This window comes from Procambarus clarkii, chromosome 59 (genome assembly GCF_040958095.1).
Source record: "Procambarus clarkii isolate CNS0578487 chromosome 59, FALCON_Pclarkii_2.0, whole genome shotgun sequence".
Classification (NCBI taxonomy): domain Eukaryota; kingdom Metazoa; phylum Arthropoda; class Malacostraca; order Decapoda; family Cambaridae; genus Procambarus; species Procambarus clarkii.
Window position 1 is genome coordinate 32858573 of NC_091208.1, and position 19823 is coordinate 32878395.

At 48.2% G+C, this 19823-nt stretch overlaps 1 protein-coding gene across 1 annotated transcript in view; it reads left to right on the forward strand.

The window, feature by feature from the left end:
• LOC123768304 (uncharacterized) overlaps window positions 1–19823 on the forward strand; it is a 379377-nt gene that overhangs the window by 328915 nt on the left and 30639 nt on the right. The gene's annotated exons all lie outside the window — the stretch shown is intronic.

Consider the following 19823-nt stretch of genomic DNA (forward strand, 5'->3'; position numbering starts at 1 on the left):
TTCGGAGTTGGGGCTGGGTCTCATTGGTGTTGAGATATGGGCGGTCTTGGGGGTTTCCTCTTCCTGGGTGGCGGCAGAGGCATTCGAGCCTGTTCTTCCAGCCATGGCGTATGGATTTGACCAGTGGGAACCCTCCCTTAGTGTTTTTATGGTTGCCCCGGATTTTTCTTGTGAGGCCGGGGCTTTGGGGGCACGGCTCGGCCCCGGGTCCTGCCATGGAGGTTCCCTGGGTTGGGGAGGGGTTGACTGTGGGGCCTTGTCCCCGTTTTTCCTGCTTCGGTTTTGTGCCCTCGGAGCGTGGACGCAGTTCCTCAGTGTGGGGTTTTCCTTCCCCCTTCTGAGTCCGAGTTGGTTTGTCTGCCCCTCCCCGGGTTCGGTTCCATGTCCCTTCGGGTCCGTCACTTCCGTCCTTCTTGTGGGTGCTTTTCACCGCTGTCTTAACCTTGTTCTCTTGGACATGTACATTTCTTCGTGTTGCACTTGTGTTCCCTGCATGACCCTTGGTCAAGGGTGCCATTGGGCCCATATGTGCCTCCTTGTTTTTGTGCTTGCTTCTCGACGGTTTGTGAAACTCTTCGATACTTCACATATTATTTGAAAGTCAGTTGACTTCCAGTGAGGCTTCCCTCCAGTCTTTTCTCGGACTCGTTGGTCCTCTTCCGTACTGTTTTCTTCTTTCGATTCTGTTTTGCATTCTTTTGTATTCAGATCGTCTCTCCTTCCTGTCTCGCTGTTCCTAATATTCGTTACATACATCTTACTGGCGCCCTTCCAGGAAGACGGGTGTGTGGCTCGACCTCAGGCGTAGGGTCCGGGGTGATTGTTTTGTTTTGGGCAGTGTACGCTAGTGGTGGTGTTCCCCGTCCTTTCTAGTGGCTTATACGCCGTTCTCACTCATCTTCTCTCTCCTGTCATATCCCCCTAGATACTGGGGGTGTTCTGGATTTTATATGTGGGGCAATCAACTTGTTCTTTTTCTCTGCTTGTGGGTGTGGGGTGGCTCAGAGTGGCGCCTGGTGTTACGCTATTTCCGGTGTTCGGTGAGGGGTGTTTCACCTATTTTGGTGTTTCGTCTTTCGGCGCCTGGGTCTTCTCTTGATATCTGGACACTCCTTCGTTGCCTCAATTTGTGCTGTCTATATACTCATTCATTGACTCGGTCTCTGGACACTCCTTCCTTGCCTGTCTTCGGTGCTTGGCTGCACCCTTATATCCATAGAGTCTGTGTATGTGTGTTCAACAACAACACTCGATGTGGTTGGTCGTGTACATTACGTTACCGGCTGCTACTTAGATCTTCGTTGTTCGTAATATATTTGTTGTCCTCTCATGTCCCTAGATGCCGGTGCCCAGACCATAAATAGGGTCTTTTCATTGCCTATTTTCCTACTTCTATGCTACACAAAGTTGTTTATCTTGGTAGGTACTTATTGGCTCTGCTGTTGTTCGGTGTTGGGTTGGTCTCGGTACATGTTCAGTTCCGTGATTTTGGCTTGCCCTAATGTTAAGTTGTGGAACAGAGTTCTTTTAATTTTACCTTGTATCTCCCTGCCAGCTTCTGTGTTGCAATGTCTGCGGGTGATTGTTAACTTCCAATCACCCACTCCTGCCCTTCGGCTCCTTTTCTTTGGGACTGGAGGAGCTAGGATTCCAGTCCTGGCTATGGCTTTTTCTTTGTGTTCCTTTTCTAGTATGTACATATTTGTTTTCCTATGGTACACGTCCTGAGTAGTTCTCCTCATGTATACCTCGGACACACGTGCGTCGTTCTTCCCTGCTGGAGCTGGTTGCGCAACTCCTGTGGGTTGCAGGGGGTCATTGTTTTTTGCTTCGCGTCTCGAAATTTGGTTCGTGGTGCTCGTTTTCCTCGTTGAGCTTTGCCTGGGTCCTAGCTCTTTCATTTTTGGCCATGTTGGTCCTTCAGGGGTCCCGGGGAGTGGGGTTCCTCCCGGTCGGGGTATGTCTGCTCGCCCGGCTTGGTTCCTTCCCGGCTCTCCGGGATTGGGTTCCTGGTTACCTAGCGGCCGTTCCTTCTCATTCTTTCTTTGCCAGCCTTGGTTGGGGCGCTGCTTTGCTCGGTTTCCGATCCTGAGGGTCTTTCCGAGGCTCCGCCTCTTTTTGCGGGTCGGTCCAGCCCTGCCCGAGGCTGGTTCGTTCTTCCCCTCGAGTCTTCGCCTCTGGGGTTTTTGTCTCGAGTTTTTCGTCGCGTGTGTGGGGACTGGTGGCTTCGTTCTTAGTCTCCCACATACGTGCTTAATCTCGGCGACAGTGTGTAGTTGCCTGACGATCCTTCCCGGTTTCCTATCACTGTGAAGGGTGCTTCGGTCTCTGATAGGGTTGTCTTATCCTTCCATTTTGGGTTGTTCCAGAACTGTCATCTGGTGCCTTATGCTTTTCCCTCGAATTGGACGGCGCTGGCGGGGCCGCTCTAATCTTTTTTTTTTCTTCTCCTCAGTTTGTCATGACCCCTTCGGTTCTGGTGTGTTTTTTTGTGTGTTTTTTGGGTCTCCTTTTCCGGATGGTGTTTACCTCTGGGGGTCGGGTCAGGTAGTTTCAGGCTCTCCTCCGGCGCCCTTGTTTTTTCTGCTCATTTGGTCCAGGTGGTAGTTTGTTGTGCTGCAGTCTCTTTCTTTTTGGGTGATATTTGGGTCTGCTGTTTTCCGGGGAGGTCCTTTGATTGCTGCTTGGTTGGTCAGACCGGGGGTGCTTCATGTGTTGTTCAGTTGTGGCACTACGCTGTTTTCTGCGAGTTTTGGCCTCTGGGGCCGTAGGCGTGTTTTGGTTTGCCCGGGTTCCCTTCCTGTTTTGGTGTTCAGGTCTGCCGGGTCACCTGCAGAGTTCTTTGGTTTCGCCTGTGGTCTTGTTTTTGTGTTAGGGCGTTTGGCATCCGCCTCACGGGTCTTTCCCTCTTTTGCTTATCTTTGGTGAGGTAGTTCCGGGAAGCCGACGGGGCTCCCCCCAGAAAACCAGCGTTGAATGTAATGAAACGCCATTTTCTGGGTGAGTCCCGGAGGCTCCCCGGCATCCCTCCCATCGCCGAGTCGGCGGTGTTTTTCCTGTTTTTTGACATCCAGCCTAAGAACGGAAGGTTGGGTGCTGGCGCAAGGGTCTCGGGCTCCCCTTCACCCTCCTAGGGAGGGGGAGGGGGCGTTGCACAGACTGCGGCTTGGCAAAATGATGACGTCATGCTCCTTTGGTAATTTTCGTTTGGGATGTTCTGTCCACTCATTCGGCTTTCGGTAACAATAGTTTCACCAAAATAGGAGTTTGTTTTGGGGCACTTACCTTTCTGGGTGCATGTCCCAGTCGATGGCAGACATAGAATGCTCCCAACCCCAGGGAGGTTTCTATAGGCCATTGCTCCTCGTGCCACTCTGTGCGGCGTGGCCAGGTTGCTCGTGGTTCCCAGTAGGCAAGAACTTCAAGCACATTGACTGATGCCAGAAAGTTATACATGTCCATTCAGGCTGGATAGCTCTGGGGAGCCTCCGGGACTCGCCCAGAAAATCGCGTTTCATTATATTCAACGCTGTTTTTTTTTTACTAAATTTGCCACATATTTCAAATGCCATATTGACGATTTTTTGTTATGAAAATTATACTAAAAACTTGTAATCTAGTTTGATGAAAATGAAGATCATATGCTATTCTAAGAGCATAATAACACCAAATAAACAGCTTGTGATATTTTATATTTTGTAATCTGATTTGAAAATCTGAAATTTTCAATATTCAATTTTAAAAATATTTTTGATTTTCTTGTTTTTTCAAGTTACGTTGGTCATCATTTAGGCTAAGTTGGAGCATTTCCTCTTTGATTATGCACAAAAAATTTAAAAGTGTTTGTGCAAGTTTGAGAAACTGATGTTATGTGTGCTATTTTTCTGGGGGGAGCCTCGTCGGCTTCGCGAAACTTTCCAGGCTAATATTTATTTATTTATGTATATATTTATTTATTTATGCAAATACAAGAAGGTAAATTGGGAATGTGAGGATACATAATATGGTAATTACAATCTTGTAAAGCCACTAGTATGCACAGCGTTTCGGGCAGGATTAAAATTTTCTTAATCTAAGAAAATGTTAAGTAGGTAAATACTTGCAAAATTTATAAAAAAAAAATGATAACAGTTACATAGCAAGAAAAAAAAATGAGAGAAAATTGTAGGTACAGTATATTAAAGCACATAGGTAGCTAAGACTGATTGCAATGACAGCTTGAATGGTAGTTGACAAAAATTGGTACGCACAATACAGCATATGGCTAGCACATAAAAGACAGCAGTGAACACAATGATAAGGTTGTTTGGGTTAAATACATAAAAATTAGGAGATTGGGTAACACTAGGTACAGAGCAAATTTAAAGCTCAGTGTAGGGAACTAAGAAGATGAAATAAGGTACTTTTTGGTTTTGCCTTTAAATAAGGCAAAAGTTTTACAGTTTTTCAATTCACTAGGGAGTGAGTTCCATAGACTAGGTCCCTTAATTTGCATAGAGTGTTTACACAGATTAAGTTTGACCCTGGGGATATCAAAGGGATATTTATTTCTGGTGTGGTGATAATGGGTCCTATTACATCTGTCCAGTGAGAGTTTCAGAGCATAGTTTGCATTTAAGAACAGTGTTTTGTAAATGTAGTTGACACAAGAGAATGTGTGGAGGGAGTTAATATTTAGCAAGTTTAGGGATTTAAACAAGGGAGCTGAGTGTTGTCTGAAAGCAAAGTTAGTTATTATTCTGATAGCAGATTTTTGCTGCATGATGATGGGCTTAAGGTGGTTTGCAGTGGTAGACCCCCATGCACAGATACCATAATTAAGATAGGGGTAGATTAGTGCATAGTATAGTGAGAGGAGAGCAGAGTTAGGAACATAATATCTGATTTTGGAGAGTATACCAACTGTCTTAGCGACTTTCTTAGTTAGGTGTTGAATGTGGGTGCTGAAGTTGAGTCTCTTGTCTAGGAACAGGCCAAGAAACTTGCCATCATTTTTATTACTGATGTTAATGTTGTCTATCTGTAGCTGAATTGCATTTGATGATTTGCTTCCAAATAAGATGTAGTAAGTCTTTTCGATGTTTAATGTAAGTTTGTTCGTTGACATCCATAAGTGGACTTCTTTTTAATTCATTATTCACAACATTATTTAGTGTATGTGGGTTGAGGTCTGAATAGATAAGGGTAGTATCGTCAGCAAACAATACAGGTTTGAGAATATTAGAGACATTAGGCAGATCGTTTATATACATAAGAAATAGAAGAGGTCCTAAGATACTGCCCTGTGGCACTCCAACGGTAATTGGTAGATTGGAAGAAGTTGTATCATTGATGGTTACATATTAGTGTCTGTCACTAAGATAGGATCGGATGTAGTCAAGGGCAAGGCCTCGGATTCCATAATGCTGTAGTTTAACTAAGAGGTAGTTGTGATTAACAGTATCACAGGCTTTTCTTAGGTCAATGAAGAGTCCAATCGGAAACTCAAAATGGTCAAGGGCTGAGTAGATTACGTCAAGGAGACTAATGATTGCATCGTTGGTGCTCTTTTGGAACCGGAAGCCAAACTGGCAGGGGCTGAGTATGTCGAATTTTACGAGGTAGGAATAGAGCTGTTTGTAAATAATTTTTTCAAATATTTTTGATAGAATGGTAGATTTGATATTGGTCTATAATTGTTTATGTCCGCCAGATTGCCTCCTTTATGGACTGGCGTTACTCTTGCTTTTTTGAGGATATCAGGGAAGGTGTGACACTCTATAGATTTGTTGAACAGTAGGGCTATGGGTGGGGCAAGGGCATGGGTGGCGCTCTTGTATACAATGGACGGAATTTTACTGGTGTTCCCTGCCATGGTTTTTAGAGAGTGTATGATGGACACAGCATCTGCCGGGCTGATTGGTGAAAGGAGAAGAGAGTTTGGATAGCTGCCTGAGAGATATGTGTTAATATGTGTCTGAGTCTGTGGGATTTTACTGGCAAGATTATCACCAACCGATGAAAAGAAACTATTAAATTCGTTTGCCATTTCTAAATCAGTTGAAGGTATATCCCCATCCTTGTAGAGTTTTATTTGGTTATGTGAGTGTTGTTTAGTTCCTAGGATACTAGAGATTGTTTTCCAAGTGGTTTTCATGTTGCCTTTTGCTTCATTGAATCTATTCACATAATATGCAAGTTTTACCTTTCTTATGATACTGGTAAGCATTGATGAGTACCTTTTAGCTACTTCCTTTGAAACTAGGCCAATCGTAAGTTTCTTTTCATATTCATGTTTCTTGTTGATTGAGTTGAGAATGCCACTTGTGAGCCATGGATTGTTTAATCTTTTGTCAGTTACTTGCTTGGTAAGAAGGGGACAATGAAGGTTGTAGAGGCTTAGAGTTTTGGAGAGGAAGAGGTTAGCTAATGAATTTATATCCTGGGTATTATTGAATTCAGAATCCCAGTTAATATTGTGAAGTGCATCTGTAAGATTGCCTAAAGTTGATTCACTGTGTAGCCTAAATGAAAGTTTCTTGCTTTTTGGTGGTGTTATGTCCATGTTTGCTATGAGAAAGGTAGGATAGTGGTCAGTTGTTCTGTCGTAGATTATACCAGATACAAGGGGAGCTGTTATGTTCGTCCATATGTGGTTCAAGGTAGAGGCTGATGTTTGAGTGAATCGGGTAGGTTTGGTGATTGTGGGGATTAGCATACAGGAGTTCATGCTGTTAAGGAAATAGTCAACTTGAGAGCAATTTTGTTGACCCAGGTCAATATTAAAGTCTCCTCCCAGAATGATGTGGTTTTTGTTGAGATTGTTGTTTATAATAAGATTCCTTAGGTTGTCTGAGAAAGAAGCCATGTTAGCATTTGGAAATCTATAGATGGCTCCAATAGTCAAAGACGATTTAAGCGATTTAATTGTAAACTTAGCAAAAGTATATTCACAGTAGTCATCTCTGTCACTAATAACACTGTTGCAGATAAATGTATCTCGGTAATATATAGCTGTGCCACCACCTTTTTAATTAGGCCTACAGTTATGAATGGCTTTATAACCAGCTAAGTTGTAGAGTTGGGTATAGTCTTTATTTAGCCAAGTTTCTGTTAAAATAATGAACGATAAGTTAGTACCTATTGCTGTGAGTAATGCATTTAAATCGTCAAAATGTTTACCAAGTGATCTAATATTTTGGTTGTAAACTGATAGCAAAAAATAGCAACAGGTGCTATTTTGGAGTTTGTTTTTAGCCTGGTGTGCTGTGAAATACTTGCAATAATGATGATCAATGTGATATGTAACTATTAGCTTTCTGGCATCAATCAAAGTGCATGGAGTTCTTGCCTACCAGGGACCACGAGCCTGAACCTGGCCCCCCTCAGAGAGGCACAAGGAGCAATGGCCTATAGAACCCCCCCGCCTCTATGGTTGGGAGCATTCTATGTTTGCCATTGCCCAGATCTGGCACCCAAAAAGATAGGCACCCCCAAAACAAACCCCTATTCTGGTGAAAATATTGCTACCGATAGCCGAACGAGTGGATAGAACTCCCTCAATGAAATTTAGCAAACGAGCATGAAGTCATCACGTTGCTGCGCCGCTGTCTGCGCAATTCCTCCCCCCCCCCCACCCCCTTCCTTTTCCGGGAGAGGGAAGGAGGAGCGCCAGACCCTCACATCGATGATCCAATCGGCAGTTCTCTGCTGATGTGATATTGGGTGGTCAGGTGCCTGTGGCTCCAGTTTTGCTTTCTGTTACTGTGCCTTGTTTCGTGGTCATTCTCTACAGGTTGTATGTGAGGCAGGATTAATATTCTATGGTATTCGGGCTGCATTGCTCCTAGGATCTCTTTCCCTAGGCGCCCTGTAAGTACTGCGCTTGGGGCTTTGGGCCACCTTTCTCAAGTCACCTTGGGACCTAACTCCGCTGTGTCATTACTGCTCAGTACTTGGCTGCCCTTGGTTCAAATGCAGGTTCCTTCCCCTTTTAGCTGCATTGGTCGTTGAGGATTTGCGTACAATTGGCCTGCTGGCTTCTGCCCTGCATTTCTTCTCCCTCCTCGAGCTGTCCTTGGATTGGCTTGAGTTGGATGTGGAGGAACCTGGGGCCGCCTCTGGGTTTGGTGCGTTGCCCTCGGCAGTGCGTGTGTCATCTGCATTGTTGAAGCTGTTCGCGCCGCTCCTGCGGGATGCAGCTTTGCTGTTTTTTGCTTCTCAACTCGCAAATCGGCAGGCGGTGCTTGCTTCTTCGGGGGGTTCTGGTTTGGCAGGGCTGGCCTTTTCTGCTCTCTATCGAGTCATCTTGAGTTGGGTTTGCTTGGGCATGGTCAAAACGACCTCGTCTCTAAGGTGGGTTTCCCACCTGTTTCCGGTCTCGAAACGGGACTGCGCGGACCTCCGGGTTATCCTGGGCTTGTCCCGTCTGAACCCGTTGATGGGTTTATTGCCCCTCTTTCAGATGACTACTCTGTCCCAGGTCTGTCTTTTGTTGGAGCCAGGCGTTTGGATGGTGTTCCTGGACCTTGAGGATGCCAATTGGCACGTCCCGATTCATCCGAGTTCAGGGACTGACTCGGTTTTGTTGTGGGGCGTCAAGGTTACCGCTTTCGTTACCTTCAATTTGGCTTGAATCTGGCCCCTCGCATTTTCACACGCCTTACTCGGGTCATGGTGAACTGCCTGCATCTGTTGGGTGTTCGGGTTCTGGCCTACCTCGACGACTGGTTGGTTTGGGATCTCAGCCAGTCCCCATGTCTGGTCGTCAGGGATTTGGTTCTTTCCCAGCTCGCTGGGTTCGAGTTCCTGATGAACTGGCGGAAGTCCCATCTGGTTGCCTCTCAGGTTTGGTTTTGGCTGGGTCTTGTGTGGGACGCTCAGACCGCTTCCGTGTCTCTTCCTCCGGCGGCTCTGCTTCACCTGCGTTCCTGCCTTCGGCTGTTCCTGAGGGGGTTCTCGAGTCACGTGGCAGTTGCTCAAGGGTGTATGAAGGAGCCTGAATTTTGCCATGATGGTCTACCTGCCAGGTCAGGTCTGGCTTTGTCGGCTGTTCTGGTTCCTTCGTGGATGTCCCTTCCGCCTCTCTTGCGACCACTGGGTTCAGTCTCCAGGGGCTTTACGTTGGTTGCTGCATCATCGGCTTCCTCTTTGGATTTTTTTGGGGGTTCAGTGCCTTGGCCCTTACCTTAGCCCTTGCTCGATGTGTTCACGGACGCATCGTCTCATGTCTGGGAAATTTGTGACCAGTGTTCACCAGGCTAGCCAGGGACAGTGGGATCCGTCGGACTCACAGCACGTTGCGGGAGTTCGTGGCTGTGTGGATGTCGCTCCGGAGGATTCGGGTTGCTCACGGATCGATGCTCCGGCTCCATTCAGACTGTTTCCCCGTGGTTCATTGCCTGAACCGAGGAGGTTCCATGTGGTCCTTGACTCTTTGGAGCTGGTCGCTTCAGGTGACTCGTCTGCTGAGTTCTCAGGGTTTGACTCTCCTGGCAGTTCACATTTGGGGGGTGTCTAATGTCCTGGCGAACGGCCTGTTCCGGTTTATTCCCTTGTCCACAGAATGGATGGTCAAGGCCAACTCGTTCAGTTGGCTCTGCCAGAGATTCAGGCCTCCGGAAGTGGATCTCTTAGCATTGACGTTGTTGATTTCTGGCGCCCTTCTTCAATGGCCTCGCAGTCGGGGGCGATGCCTTCAGGCAGGACTGGGCCAGGTGGAGTTATCTGTACCTCCTTCCACCAGTTCAGCTTTTGCTCTGAGTTCTGGTTCACTTGTTCACTACGGGAACTCACAACCACGGGAGAGCTGTCTTTCTGGCTCCTTGTTGGCCGGCCCAGCCTTGGTTTCAGGCTCTTCTTGCTTGTGTCCGAACCCGAGGGTCTTCCCATGGCTCCTCCTCTTTCAGCAGATCGGTCCAGCCCAGTATGAGGCTGGTTCGTTCTTCTTCTCAAGTCTTTGCATCTGGAGTTTCTGACTCGAGTCTATCATCACATGTATTGGGCCCAGGTGGGTTCGTTGTTGGTCTGCCACCTGCGTGCTTCGTCTCGGCGGCTGTATAAAGTTTCCTGGCGGTCTTTCCAGTTTTTCCTATCACTGCGTAGGTGTACTTCGGTCTCTGATAAGCTTGTCTTGTCCTTCCTTTTTTCGTCGTTGTTCCAGGACCGTCATCTTATGCCGAATACTATCACTCGTATCATGCGGTGGAGTTGAAGCCACTCCAGTTTGCGTTCGGTATTGATGTTACCTCTGCCCCATTCCACAAGCTGTCTCGTGCGTTGTTTCACATCTGGCCTACTCATGCACCTCCTGAGCCATCCTGGTCTTTGGACCGGGTGCTCTCTTTTCTCTCTTTTCCTTGATTTGTTGTGGCCCCTTCAGTTCAGGATTGTTTTTCTAAGGCACTTTTCCTGTTGGCATTGACCTCTGGTGGTATAGTTGGGGAGTGTCATGCTCTCCTTTGGCACAGGAGTTTCTGCTCCTTTGGTCCTGGTGGAAGGTTTGTTCGGTTGCAGCCGTCTCCTTCTTTTCTGGCGAAGAATGAGACTTCTGCTTTCTGGAGGGGTCCTTGGGTTGTTGATGCTTGGTTGGTCAGGTTGGGGGTGCATTATGTCTTGTGTCCGGTTGTGGCTCTCCGCCATTATTTGCGCGCCACGGCTTTGGTGGCCGGGGATGCACTTTGGGTTGACCCGGTTTTCCTCCTTCCCTGCTCCTGGGCACGGGTCTCCCAGGTCGTCCACAGGATTATTAAGTCTAGCCAGCTTGCGGTCTATCCCCGAGCCTACGACGTTCGTAAGTTTGCTGCTCTGGCTGCCGTCTTTGGCAACATGTTTTGGGTTGACATTCGGGCACGGGTTTTTGGAGGTCGAACAGGGTCCTGGCCGCTCGCTACCTTGTCAGTGTCCCTGGACTTAGTAGGGCCTGAGTTGCATTGGGTTAGCAGTTGCAGCCAGTTGTCTCAACTTCGCGTTGAAGAATGAGGACTTACCACCTCCTGGGTAAGTCCCTATGTTTTTCCTTGTCTTTGGGTAGTTAGCTCCGGGGAGCCGACTGGGCTCCACCCAGAAAAGCAGCGTTGAATATAATGGAGCACCATTTTCTGGGTGAGACCCAGAGGCATCCCTCCCTCTGGTCGGCGGTGTTTTCGCGTGTTTTTAACATCCAGCCTAAGAACTGCCGCGGTTGGATCTCCGGTGCGAGGGTCTGGGGCTTTCCCTTTCCCCTCCTGGGGAGGGAAAGGGGATGGTTGCGCAGACGGTGGTACAGCAACGTGATGACGTCATGCTCGTTTGCTAATTTTCATTGGGGGAGTTCAGTCCACTTGTTCGACATTTGGTAGCCAGAACCTGGCCCCCTTACAGAGGCACGAGGAACAATAGCCTATAGAAATCCCCGTGTGGTTGGAAGCATTCTATATCTGCATCGACCGGGTTAGGCATCCAGAAAGGTAGGCGTCCCTAAACAAGCCCCCTATTCTGGTGAAAATTGCTACAAAAAGCCGAACAAGTTGATAAAACTTCCCAAACAGAAACGAGCAAATGAGTATGATGTCACACGTCGCCGCACCACCGTCTGCACAGCTCCCCCCTTCCCAGGAGGGAAGAAGGGGGAGCCCCAGACCCCCGCGCCGGCCATCCACGCCCCAGTTCTGAGGCTGATACTATAGGCGAAGGACGTGTGCTCTGGCTCCAGTGATTGTTTCAGCACTGTGCCTTATGTGTGACGACTGTTTTCTGGGTGATGCGTGAGCCAGGAGTGATTCTTCGCTACTCGGGCTGCATGTGCCTAGGGCACATGCCCTAGGTGCCCAGTAACTACTGTCCTTGGGGCTTGGGGCCAACTTCAACAAGTTCCTTGGGTTCTGCATCTGCTAGTCCGTTTACTGCTTGGTTTGCGGCCGCCCTTTGTGTGCTAGGGTGTTCTGTCTCCTTAGATCGCCTTAGGGTAAGTGGCAGTTTGCAGGGAGCCGGTCGGCCGAGCGGACAGCACGCGGGACTTGTGATCCTGTGGTCTTGGGTTCGATCCCAGGCGCCGGCGAGAAACAATGGGCAGAGTTTCTTTCACCCTATGCCCCTGTTACCTAGCAGTAAAATAGGTACCTGGGTGTTAGTCAGCTGTCACGGGCTGCTTCCTGGGGGTGGAGGCCTGGTCGAGGACCGGGCCGCGGGGACACTAAAAAGCCCCGAAATCATCTCAAGATAACCTCAAGTGGTAAGGGGCGCAGGGTACTGCACAGCTTGTTTTCACTGTTCATAGCAGCCGGCTCTGTTCCACCTGGGTACACTGTCCTCTTGAGGGATTTTCTTTTTCTTTTTGTTTGCCTGCCTGATGGGGAATTCTGCCTTGGTTATTGTCCCTTAAGTACAGAGTTCTCTTCTCTTCTGGTGGTACCCCCTGCTTGGTCCCCTTGAGTGTACACATCCCGGGGGTTCAGTTCTTAGAAAGTTGTTTGGTAGATTTGGACGCCGGTTAGCCGTACCCTGCCTGGGGTTCCCTGAGCGTGAGTTCCGTCTCAGGACCCTGGGAATCAGAACGGGGGCGCGTGGGTCCGATGGATGTGACCCCTGAGTCCTCACTTGCTTTGTGCGAGTTCGAGGGTTGCTCTGTCACCTTGTCTCAGGGTGACTTTCACTGGTTTTTGCCTCCGTTTGCTGAATTTCGCGTCGGTGGCACCTTCGACCCAGAGTCCTGCGAGTTTTGTTGCTTGTTTGTGACTGTTACCCAGTCTTATGCTGCTTATGTGGGTGCAGGCAGCACGAGCGTTGTACATTGGGTTCAGGTGGTTGTAACGCACTAGGTTGATTGCTTCCCGGAAGCCCCGAGGCTGCCCCATTTTGGTTGTTGTGACAGGGCTTGGGGGGTGTTGGTCGCTTCGGTTTTGTTTCCGTCCGCGCCCCCTTGTCTTTCCGCTGTCTTTGTGGTTCGTCCGGTTCCCCACCTTCCTCCCTGCATCCAGATCCTCACCGTCTGTGGGTTCGGGGTCAGGGTGGGGATTCGATGGTCTTGAGACTCTGGCGGTCTCGGGGATTTCCCCTTCCGGGTTTGCGACAGAGGCATTTGAGCCTGTTACGGCCCTCTCGGGACGCAACGGGGTCCTTACTCTGATGTTGTTAGAGGAAGATATATGTATCCGTTCCCGATCCAGTAGTGGCTATCAAGGGATGAGATCCATGACGCAAGTAACTTAAAGGGAGTAGGGAAAGAAAGCTAAAAACTTAATATTATAATTACCATCACCGTGTAAATATATAAAACAAATGAGTACACAAAGGGGAGGGGTATTAACACTTTACAAGGGGATTAATCCTCAATCGATGTCTTCTACTGAAGACGCTGGTGCCATAACTCTCGGTGCCTTCTTCGTGGCCTCACGACGTGTCCTCTGAGAATGCCGAGCCTACCCGGGCCACAGGTCAGCCAAAACGCAGGTCCACTGGGGGCACCGTCGTGGAGGCCATCAACCACACGTCCAGCTGGTCTGCTGGCAGGTACTGAGCCACCAAGGCTGGTACGGCCACTCCACGAACGATATAAGGGGTACGCCCTAGACAGGAGTCTCGTGTGATATCACAAATCACCCTCCTGTCCTCAATACCCCAGTGGATGATCGTCTCCAACAGTCGGTCCCGGGTAAATCCTTTCACTGCCACTCCACTGGCAGGCTTAACACACCAGTGTTCTTCCGGGGGGACGACGTCACAACAGCTGCAGCAAACTTCACAGTATGGAGACTGGCTGCCTCGGGTAGACTGACTCCACTTCCATCACAGTGGTCCCAGGTCGGCTCTGTAAGCAGACACGTCATCAATAACAGGGACACTAAAACACCACACTTACGGGCTCGGGCGCAAACACCTGACGTATCCAGTCCATAGATGGCGCTGTCGTCGGAGCACCACCTCACCAGAGGTCAGGAGCGGCTGTGTTGTGAGCTGCACAGGACTGGAAACTGGCCCTTGTGGCCGATATTCGCCGTCCTCATCCGGTGTCGTCGTTCGTTTGGCGGGGGTTTCGGGAGCTGACCCACAGATGGCGTAGTTGTTACTGCTCCTTGCTCGGACGCTGGATCCGGGTTCGTAACAGAGCCTGTTCCTTCAATCGTGTTGTATGAATCTGCCAGTGGGCTCCCTTCCTTAGTATTTATCCGGCTGCCCCGGCTTTTTCTTGTGAGGCTTGGGCTTTGGCGAGATGGCTCGGCCCCGGGGCCTGCCGTGAAGATTCCCGAGGCTTGGGAGGGGCTTACTTGGGGGACCTCGGACCTCGTTGGACCCCACCGGTGTTTTTCTCCCCTCTGAGCAGGACTTACAGTTAAAGGGAGTTGGTTTATTTCTTCTCTCCCCCTCCCCCCCTCTGCGTATGAGCTGTTGGGCGTCGGCCCCTCCCCAGGTTTGGTCCCTGCCCCTTCGGGTCCGTCGGTCTCGCCCTATCGGTGGGCACTCTTCTTCGTTTTTCTCACCCTTCTTCTCTGGGTCAGGACTTCTCCGTCATGTTGGGGTCATGTTCCCCCTCGTATCGGGGTTCTGTGTGACCTTTTGTCTCGGGTGCGACTGTGCCTTTATGAGCCTTCGTGATTTGTGCTTGCCTCTGTAGGATCTCGAAGGTTCAGGAAGGTCTTCGATTTTTCCCGTATTATTAGAACATCTGTCGTCTTCCGATGAGGCTTACCTCCAGTCTTTTTTAGGACTCAGTGGTCCTCTTCCGTGTTTCTTCTTGGTTTTCAGTACTGTCTCGTTCATTTGTAATTGTATCTTTTTTCTGTGCTCTGTCTCGGCACTGCTAATATTCCTTAAATGCTCCTAGTTGGCACTCTCCCCACCGAGCGGGTTGTGCAGTTCGGACCTCCTGCATCCTGCGCATGCACCGTGGGAGTTTATTTTGTTATGGACGGTATTCACGAGTGTTGGGGTTTCACGTCCTTTTTCTCTCGGGTGCTTCACCTCTCTCGCTCTTTTATCTCTCCTGTCTGGGCCCCGTTGATACTGGGGGTGTTTTGGATTACCAGTATGGGGAAGACGCTTAGTTTTCTCTGCATATGGGTGTGGGGTGCTGCATTCGCCTCTTCCCCTCTCTTCTCCTGCGTGTGAGGCTCTGGCCTTCTTCCACTAGCGGTGCTCTCGGAATATTCTCGGTTCAGATGTGTCGTGACACATTCGTGGCTACGCTCTGCAGGTGAGTTCATGCGGTCGGGCGTTCCCTTTCGGCCAGGCGATGGTTCGTTGTTTTTGGATGAGTGTTAGGGGTTGGTTGTGGTGTTTTGTTTGGCCCATTGCGTGCATCTTTCTGTGGCCTTCCTTGTTCGTCTATGTTCTTTGTTACACGGTTGGGCATGGCCCCGTCTTTCGTGGTCTTATTTTGGAAACTCATTCCTTGACCGTCGTGCAGTGCCTGGCTGAGCCCTTCCATATACATTGGCTTCTCTGTACTCACCTATTTGTACTCACCTATTTGTGCTTGCGGGGGTTGAGCTCCGGCTCTTTGGTTCAGCCTCTCAACTGTCAATCGCCTGGTGTACAGGTTCCTTCCTGGGTTCTGTGTGTAGTTGGCCATGTCCCTTTCGTTCCTGGTTGCTGCCTATTTTCTTCGTTTCTCATCTTCCTTCTACGCTTCTGTCCCTAGCTGCTGGTGCTTGGGCTGTTTTTCTAATCTTTTTCGTCCATCTGGATCCATCTGGTTCCTTGCCGGGTTCAGGTTTCCGGCTCTCTTTGCTCGGTGTTTGCACCCGGGGTTTTCCCGCTGCTTTGCCTCTTCCTATGCTCGATCTGTCCATGGCAGGACTGGTTCAGTTCTGCCTCAAGTCTCTCACCATATGTTGGTGATCAGGAGGCTTCAATGCCCGACAGACCACTGGAACATTATCTAACACAGTGCACAGTCACAAACCCATTAAGATTTCAACTTAGATTCAACAGAGCAGAAGAAGTTGTTAAACACATATGGCAAAATCTTACTAAAGCGACCATACGAGTCATAAATACTCGTACTCCACCCATGTAAAACAGAAACAAGCAACACTTAGTGGGCCAGCCAGAGGCTTAGGGCCCGCGCAGGAATATCCCTGCAAAAAAAAAAAAAAAAAGGAGGCTTCATTGATGGTGTCCCACCTGAGTGCTTCGTCTCAGCGGCGGTGTGGTTTTTTTTTTGTCGGTCCTTCCTTTTTCTTTTTGTCCCTCCGTAGGTTTGCTGCATTTGGTGGAGTGGTCTTGTCCTTCTCTTGTGGAGGTTTAGGCCGTCATCTTGCCACATACTGTCGCCTTGTCTCGTGCAGCGCTGGTGGAGCCGCTCCAGGTTGCTTTGGTTTTGGTGTTACCTCTGCACCAATTCGCGAGCTGTCTTTACCATGATTTACCTCTGGCCTGCTCTTGTGGCGCTTGAGCCATCCTGGTTCTTGGATTGGGTGTTCTCTTTTCTTCTCCTCGGTTTGTTGTGGCCCCTTCAGTTCTGGATTATTTTTCCAAGGCTCTTTTCTTGTTGGCGTTGGCCTCTGGGGGTCAGGTCGGGGTGCTTCACGCTCTCCTCCGGCGCTTGAGTTTTGGCTCTTTTTATTCTCCTGATAGGTTTGTTCGCTTGCAGCCGTTTCCTTTTTTGGCGATGACTAACACAGCTGCTTTCCAGAAGGGTCCATGGGTTGTTGGTGCTCGGTTGGTCTGGCCAGGGGTGCATCATGTGTTGTGTTCGGTTGCGGTGATTCACAGTTCTTTGCAAGCCACGGCTGCCATGACCGGGGTCACACTTTGGGTTGTTCTGGTTTCCTTTCTTCCCTGTTCCAGGGTGCGGTTCTCTCGGGTCGTCCGCGGGGTGGTTCGGTCCTGCCAGCCTGCTGTCTATCCCCGTGCCCAAGTTGTTCGTAAGTTGGCTATGCATTCCTTTGTTGATGTTCCTGGGCCTTGTTGGGCCTGTGTGGCCTTGGATTGACAGTTGCAGTTTTTATCTCCGCTTTGCGTTGGGGAGTGAGCAACTTCCACCTCCCGGGTTAGGTCCCTCTTGTTTTTGTCTTTGGGTTGGTAGCACCGGAGAGCTGACGGGGCTCCCCCCCAGAAAACCAGCGTTGAATGTAATGAAACACAATTTTCTGGGTGAGTCCCGGAGGCTCCTGCATGGGATCCGGTGGCTGAACGGGCAGAACACTGGACGCATGATCCTGTGGTCCCGGTGTGGGACATTTGGGGCTTGACTCTATTTATTTAAATATTAATGTAATGAAATTCTATTACGAAGGACCACCCGCTTTTATAGTAAAGAGGGAAACTAATAAAACATGATCATTAGAAAATTCCTAGATGAACCAGTAACTATGGATAAATACTAGAGAATATGATCACTTATATAAATTAATGGGCTGTATAATTTAACTGAATCAAAGCCTCAAACACCTACATTGGGGGGTTAGTACTGGAACTTCATATATGTCCAGGAACTAGTGTGGTTCGTGCACCAGTCCATTATGCAATAATCTAATCCTATGACCAATTATAGAATCATTATATTTATCACCAATAAGAACATAGATTATAACATGGGAAATTAATAATTATAATAAACACATGTCAATCCAAAGAAACAGTGCTCTGCATGAATAATACTACAGATAATGGAATTTAAGGAATACAGAAAGGGTCTTAGCTTGAAGACGATTTCCAAGAAGTCAGTTATGACTCATCCTCGGAATCTCCTGGACTCATCATGGAACACTGGGAGATGATTAACACGAGAAATGACAGCTCGGAGAATTCTTCACACACGCTGTAAATCAAATTATATTCAGTAGCAACAGATTAAGCTGCTAGACATCTATGTTCTAGAAAATTAATTTAAATAATGAAGGTAAATAATAACCTGTGGTGTGGTTTTTTATAGTCGCTCTGCGTGACGACAAGCTACCCAGCTATAACCCCCTCCTAGATGATGCATCAAATGGGAATAAAGGTACTTAGCTAATAGGGCACTGTGTAAGTTAAGGCTTGCCGAAGTTCGTGTCCTAGGTTCAGGCGTCGTTGTAACGAACACGTGGTGGCGAGCCTAGCCTAGATGTTGACGCGCTTCACTGGCCGGTCACGTTGGGCTACACGGAATCAAATTTAACAGGTTCCTGGCTGAATGTCAAATTAAATCTCTTGACATTCAACACGATGTGTAAAGTGACACTGACACCAGTTAAGTTGTGGTCTGCAAAGGTTCTTCACACCTCAGTGGCGACTTTCCTCTGGAGCTCTTGGTGGCGTCTACCCTGGTAGCTTGGGTAATGGCGTCTCTCTCTGAGTGCGTCGCCTCGTGTACTCGCGTCTCCCCTGCCCCGCTCCGCGTCCTGCGTTTGATACACAAATTATTTACTACGAATATTATCATTTCTCGCAGTTGTGATTGAAATGCTCGGATAAGGACGAGTTTATTATTCAGAGGAGTTAAATATTATTATTTGCCCGTTTTACGATGGTAAACGAGCAATGGAGATGAATTAAAGTCTCTCCAGGGCATTCACGCGTGACGTTAAATTTATTACCAGATAACAGTTATAACTATAAACGCTCTATTTGGCATTAGTTGGGGATCAGTTTATCTGTAATTAATTATCACACAGAACACCGTTGTTTTATAGAGAATCAAATTCAATTCTCAGACACACTGGATATAGTTGTGTTTATTATAATGGAATCTGACGCAATACTGGCGTCTGGTGACGTAGGAATTCTAGCCTTATTGTACAGATGTAATTATTAGTACATGTGAACTCTACGTTTGGTTAATTTTAATTACTACAATGATTAGTAGGTTTAGTAATAATTAATAATAATACAACAGTGTTGTATCATGTTGGAAATTTCCAACACCCGGGTTCTATCCCAGGCGCCGGCGAGAAACAATGGGCATAGTTTCTTTCCCCCTGATGCCCCTGATACCTAACAGTAGGAGGGGGGGAGCTGCGTAGACGGCGGCGCAGCATCGTGTGACGTCATACTCGTTTGCTCATGTCTGTTTGGGAAGTTCTATCCACTTGTTCGGCTTTTTGTAGCAATTTTTACCAGAATAGAGGGGGTTTGTTTTGGGACGCTTACCTTTCTGGGTGCCCAACCTGGTCGATGGCAGACATAGAATGCTTCCAACCACACGGGGGTTTCTATAGGCCATTCCTCCTCGTGCCTCTGTGAGGGGGGCCAGGTTCTGGCTCGTGGTCCCGGTAGGCCCACAGAACTCCATACACATGACTGATGCCAAAGTCAGACATTAGCATATCAGCATGGATAGCTCTGGAAAGCCTCATTACATTCAAAGCTTTTTTTTGCAGTAATATTATTCAATAGTCTGTAGTGTGATATATTTATATAATATACAAGTCATGCAGATGACTCACAAAAATGCTTACTCCCAACATAACCCTTTTGCTGTTATTACACTAATAAACACGTTATATTTAAGTATCTACATCTGTGTTCACCATAGCGAACCACTAAGCTGGTATGGTGAGTGCAGACAACAGTAAGCCACACAGAGTCAGCAGACGACGCTACCTCCTTCCCTCCCTCAGCATTTATCCTACCACACAGTGCTAATTATCACAACAATCCTGCTATTTTTCACAATCCTGGTCATTTTTATCACAGTCAGGGGTCCTCTGTAATGCTGTCATCAATAAATAATAGCAGTTACATATTTATTTTTACTTTTTAGGTGATGCTGCGGTCATAAGCTGAACACCTGCGCTGTTAGCTCATGCTGCGTGCACCAGCCTTGGTTGCTCATACAGTACTGTGGCTCTCACACCGGAGAATGTTGCCCACGATTTTTGTTTTAAATGGTGTCTGTTTACATGAGCCCTGCGGAAGCTGAAGTGAACCAAGTGTAGCTACGG